The 6,263-nt window shown below is 36.6% G+C and overlaps 1 protein-coding gene across 1 annotated transcript in view; it reads left to right on the top strand.

Annotated features, from left to right (window-relative positions):
* itchb (itchy E3 ubiquitin protein ligase b) overlaps positions 1–6,263 on the top strand; it is a 35,723-nt gene that overhangs the window by 557 nt on the left and 28,903 nt on the right. The gene's annotated exons all lie outside the window — the stretch shown is intronic.

Here is a 6,263-nt window from a genome sequence, read left to right as displayed (position 1 = left end):
AAAACAGCATGTGAAGGATACATTTTGTTCTCAGGTTACCAACCAACCAACCACAAGGTAATATATTAAATACTCTAAATAATACCAGTCATATATCTATCAGAGTGACAATAACTTTAATGCTTGTACATGTGTCTCTAATATGTAAAAACGGATTACCAGCTAAACAGTGATATGGAGTCTAAACCACCGTTTAGCTGGTAATTCAGTTTTAGCACAGGAAGCTGACATTTAACACTTCTAAACCACACACACACACACACACACACACACACACACGACAATTGCTGTCACTGCATTTGATTGTTGTATTTCTAGCGGTATCTTTATGCAATAATTTTAGTGTATAAATATATTACATGTTTAATATTGATCAACACCAAAATATCTGGTAGTTTGGTTTTATGCAAACAAGGTACATTTTTTATAATGTCAAATAAGCAACTGTAGAAAAAAAACAAAACAAAAACATGATTAACATGTAAAGTAGAGATACATTTTTATTTATTTTTTTACTAATTAAATAGTAAAATAATTGTATATGCACACAACACCTATAATATATAATTTAACTTTACAGTAATAAGCTGTTGTATTCATATAAATTAGCAATCTGATCATGACAATCATTTTTTTTTATCATTGGTTGATTTTTTTTTATTGATGGTCAACTGATGTGATGTTTTAAGCTTTTTTTAAAATCAGTACAGCAATCTCTGTATGACATTGCGCATGGCTATACCAGCAGGGCCACATCTCAGTATGTAGCAGATTGTAAGACATTCTCAGTACTGAAGTAAACTCAGTCCGTGACACCGGCCTAAACAAGATGTAGTGACGCAAGCAAGCACCACGGTCAGCACGTGCACTTTTCTGGAAACAGACCATTCATGTCCGTGCACGTTTCACAGAGATCCTCAACACTTCATCACGAGTCACAACTGTACATTGGCCATGCTATAAAGATCATTACTGAGATGGGATTAAAGCAGTGGGCACAATAAATGGTCCACGCTGCAATGAATGTGGAGAACCTGCTCAGTAGTGCAGTTTGGGCGTCTAGTAGTGCAGTGCACTACTAACTTTAATGCTTGTACATGTCTCTAATATGTAAAAACGGATTACCAGCTAAACAGTGATATAGAGTCTAAACCACCGTTTAGCTGGTAATTCAGTTTTAGCACAGGAAGCTGACATTTAACACTTCTAAACCACACACACATGCACACGACAATTGCTGTCACTGCATTTGTTTGTTGTATTTCTAACGGTATCTTTATGCAATAATTTTAGTGTATAAATATATTACATGTTTAAGATTGATCAACACCAAAATATCTGGTAGTTTGGTTTTATGCAAACAAGGTACATTTTTTATAATGTCAAATAAGCAACTGTAGGAAAGAAACAAAACAACAACATGATTAACATTTAAAGTAGAGCTACATTTTTATTTTTTTTTTACTAATTAAATAGTAAAATAATTGTATATGCACACAACACCTATAATATATTTGGCCCAGTGTAGTGACACACAGCCTGGTAATTCTGCCAGTAGTCCTTGCAAGCTAAGGTATGGAATCCATAAGATCCCTAAAGGTGTGCAATGGTATCTGACACCAGGCATTTATCAGCAGATGCCTGTAAATCCTGTAAGTTAGGAGATAAAGTGTGATCCATCATAGCATGCTAGCGTTTAACAGATACTGATAAGATTCAAAGCAGTCCAGAAGCGCAACAATTTTGGAAATTTTACGACTCAGTGTTAATTTTGACAGAAAATTGTGATTTTGTTTTATTCATAGTCTTTTGACTAAAATGCCACTTCGGTTTAGTCAAAATTTAGTCATCAGGACTGTTTTAGTTATAGTCAAGTAATGACATTTAGATTTTAGTGGACTACATTTGTTACAGATATAGTTTTTATTCACGTTTTTTTAATTAGTCATAGTCTTGTTATTGTCACTTAAAAATTCTCGTCGGCAAAAACTAGGACGAAAATTTTCATTCGACTAAATCACCATGGCTTTGACTTGCGTGTCATCACATTTTGTCCATTTCTTTCTTAAAAGATACAGGTGATAACTAACATTACTACAACACCGATAGAGACATAGTGTAGCTATTTTTTCGAGGGATATCCAGATACAGCTTTTTTACTTCTGATACGATATCGATGTTGCAGCCTTGAGTATTGCCATACGATATCAGCACGAGTCATACATACTTTTATTACTTATTTTGTGGTGTGGAACGTTAGAAAAGGCTTTATTATTAAAAAAAAAAAAAACAGACCCTGTTATTATAAACCAATGGATTACATATAATTAACCTTTTCGAATAAGAATATTCTATGATTGAATAAAAAAAAAAAAAAAATAGAAGATATTGAAAAAATAAATTCAAAAAACCAATATATATAATATCGGAGATTTTAGATCCGATATTCGTTTTCTGGCTGATATCGGATCGGGACGCCCCTTATTTTTTCTGAAAAACAAAAAAAGTTACACACAATCAAATGTTGATAATTGAAATTGCTGCTCGTAAGATAGTTTTTTTTACTTCATCACAAACATTGGGTTTGTTGACAAATGTCAAAGACAGAGGAGATGGTGATTTATTTGCTTGACCTAATTTTTGTTCTAATTTATGTTTATGGTGTTCCCTGTGATATGACGTCACTCCGTGGAAATCTACAAAATTAAGTTCCGCCATTGTTTTGTCAACAGCTTTCATTCTGTCAAAAAACCAGGAATGTCACTTTGGCAGCGTTTTACTGGTCACACTGGCATCAGTGGTGGATGAGAACAACTTTTAGATGAAATACAGGTAGTTTATAAAACTGTTAATTATTGTCCCCAACATTTTAAGTCTGTATTTATTCCAGTTCCTCCTGCTTTTAGCACATTAACCCTGACCACCACTAATTCACATGCTGCTTTAGCTCTTCCTCTCACTTTTGGGAGCTGGTTTGTCACTGTGATTGGTCTGTGATAAATATGCTTTATTCTACCACTTAGTCCAACCCATTATATATATTATAAACATATTACAGATTTGATTTAATTTAATTGAATTTTACAGAGAACACCTGGCCAATTTATTACACACATTTTCAGCTGCAGCAGGAGCACAATAATTACTTGTGATGACCGATTATTCGGCCGCCAAAATTTTTTGACATTAACATTTTTATTCACCTATACAACCTGGTGTCATTGACTGTGTTTACCTTGTACTGAGATCGATTATGAGCATGCGGACTACCGGAAAATGAATTTTTGCTACTTTTACCGTGCTGAGTGAGTGACAATCTCAGTCAACAACTTGAGTAAAGTAATAGCGTCTCATGCAGCAATCTCAGTACGAATAGGAATAGTTTATTCTCCAAACAAAACATGATGATAATAAAACTCAATACGAAAAGGAATATTTTATTTTCCAAAAGAACATGATTATAATATACATTGCAGTAAATAACAGTTAACCTAATGTAACTTTACAGTAATAAGCTGTTGTATTCATATAAATTAGCAATCTGATCATGACAATCATTTTTTTTTTTATCATTGGTCAATTTTTTTTATTGATGGTCGACTGATGTGATGTTTTAAGCTATTTTTAAAATCAGTACAGCAATCTCTGTATGACATTGCGCATGGCTATACCAGCAGGGCCACATCTCAGTATGTAGCAGATTGTAAGACATTCTCAGTACTGAAGTAAACTCAGTCCGTGACACCGGCCTAAACAAGATGTAATGACGCAAGCAAGCACCACGGTCAGCACGTGCACTTTTCTGGAAACAGACCATTCATGTCCGTGCATGTTTCACAGAGATCCTCAACACTTCATCACGAGTCACAACTGTACATTGGCCATGCTAATAAATATTATTACTGAGATGGGATTAAAGCAGTGGGCACAATAAATGGTCCACGCTGCAATGAATGTGGAGAACCTGCTCAGTAGTGCAGTTTGGGCGTCCAGTAGTGCAGTGCATTTACCTATATGGCAATAAAGTATACTATATATTCTATATTAAACCGCAGTGATTTTTTAGCTGTTAGATAGTTGGAGAGGGAGGTGCTCACATTCTGGGATGCGTGTTAGGTGACATCACCTGCCAACGTGGGCAAAATCCAACTTGCTGTTTGGAGCTAACTTTGTTTTTACAAAATGTGGAATAACAAGAGAGGGAGGAAACAGAACTTTTCCAGCTCTGTCCCTCTGAATGAGGCTAAAGGGATGTATATCACTGTAGCAAAAACATTATAAAGTGATTTTTTTTCATCATACCGCCCCTTTAATGCACTTAAGCTTTTTTTGGAATGCATGTTTTGTTTTATTTGAAGGGCTAATATAAATGAAAAACTTTGTTGTGCTTATTTTTGAATAGCAAACGTTACTGGAATATTTAAAAAATGTCATAATATTCAATAAACATTAACTTTCTTTAAAAAAACATGTCTAAAAATGTATTCTAGGCTATTTATACACTATTAAAAAAATAGTGAAAAACTGCATTTGATATTCGGTATTATTCGGTTTTCGGCCAAGCGTTTATATTTTATTCGGCTTCAGCCACAAATTTTCATTTTGATGCATCCCTAGGTGAAAAGGTTTTTGAGGCAGACCGGTCTGGGATTCAGAGGTTTCAGTGTGAGCGTCCCATGAATCAGTAGTTGTTATGTGCTCTCAGGGTTTTGTTGCCACTGATAGCGCTAGCCAAAACAATGACGGAGCCTCTGAGGAAGAGGCCTTGGTGTTAACAGTATGATAGTATCTGGCCTTCTTAGGGCAGTTTGACCATAGAGATAGGGTGAGAAGCTCAGTCATTTGGGAGGGGCTCAAAGTAGAGTCGCTGCTCCTCCGCATCGAGGAGAGCCAGATGAGGTGGCTCGGGCACCTAATTAGGATGCCCCCTGGACGCCTCCCTAGTGAGGCGTTCAGGGCACGTCCCTCCGGAAGGATGCCCCGGGGAAGACCCAGGACACGCTGGAGAGACTATGTCTCTCGGCTGGCCTGGGAACGTCTCGGGGTCCCCCCGGAAGAGCTGGAGGAAGTGGCCGGGGAGAGGGAAGTCTGGGCCTCCCTACTGAGGATGCTGCCCCCGCGACCCGGAAACGGTTAAGCAGAAGAAGATGGATGGATGGATGGATGGATGGATATGTTTAATTAATTTATTCATTGAATCCTCAATGTAAATGTATAGAATTACATTGCTTCATACAGAGGATAGAAGCCAGCAGCAGGAGGAGGAGGAAGAGGAGGGGAGGTCTGGTGAAGGCTGTAAGGCAGCGATGTGCATCACTAACAGTGAGGGGCACATGGACCCAGAAGAGCAAAGGGAGGCACAGATTGAGAGCAATGAGCAGAATTGTTTGGAGCAGCCATGTTTGTAGTCTTATTCTTTCCCTGGATATGAACCAATGGAAAACAACATTAAAAAAAAAAAAAAAAAAAAAACATTCAGGAAAATGTTTTAAATTAAAACATTTTAACACAGACATTTTCTTTATTAACTGTATATACAGACAAGTGATATAAGAAAAAATTATCGTTTTTCATTGTTTCCGGGTTCTTTCCCTATAGCTTCAATGCAACGATGAAAGGAAAGATTCAGCTTTGGTACTGAATTATAAATTATGTCATCATATTTCCATTAAATGTTGTCTGATAATCGGGGAGTAAATGTTAAATACATTCTATTCAGCATCAATACATGATTGTTCTGCACAGGACAAATGGAACCATCTAAACTCTCTCACAGAAAAGTCATATTTTAAAAAGGATACACCTTTCTCACTTCTGATGCCAATAATATGCCCTTGTTTATTGACCGACATCGATAAGATATCTATAGGTTAATTACATAACTCCGGTTCACTGAGTAATATGAGTGAGATGTCTCAGTATGGGGTATACGCCTCCATGTCATTCCTCAGAATCTCATTACACCAATCTTGATTGGCTGGTGAAATTTATTCATCCGCGACCCGTTGTCCCACCTACTATAAATAGAGTGGACGGATGATACTACGCCATTCAAATAAGCAAATCTCTTCTCACTCGCCCAGCAAGAAGGGTTGTCTGGTGTGACATCACACACATATTACTCAGAGAACCGGGGTTATGTAAATAACCTATAGTTCTCTGTCATAACATTAATTTCCTGGACCATCCAAAGGAACTGTGAGGTTTGTATACATTCATATACATATTTCACTAATAATTGGCTTTTGAATTTATTTTGGTGT

Source organism: Gouania willdenowi, chromosome 7 (genome assembly GCF_900634775.1).
Source record: "Gouania willdenowi chromosome 7, fGouWil2.1, whole genome shotgun sequence".
Lineage (NCBI taxonomy): Eukaryota > Metazoa > Chordata > Actinopteri > Blenniiformes > Gobiesocidae > Gouania > Gouania willdenowi.
Note: the sequence above shows the minus strand (reverse complement) of the source record. Positions and strands in the feature narration are given on the sequence as shown.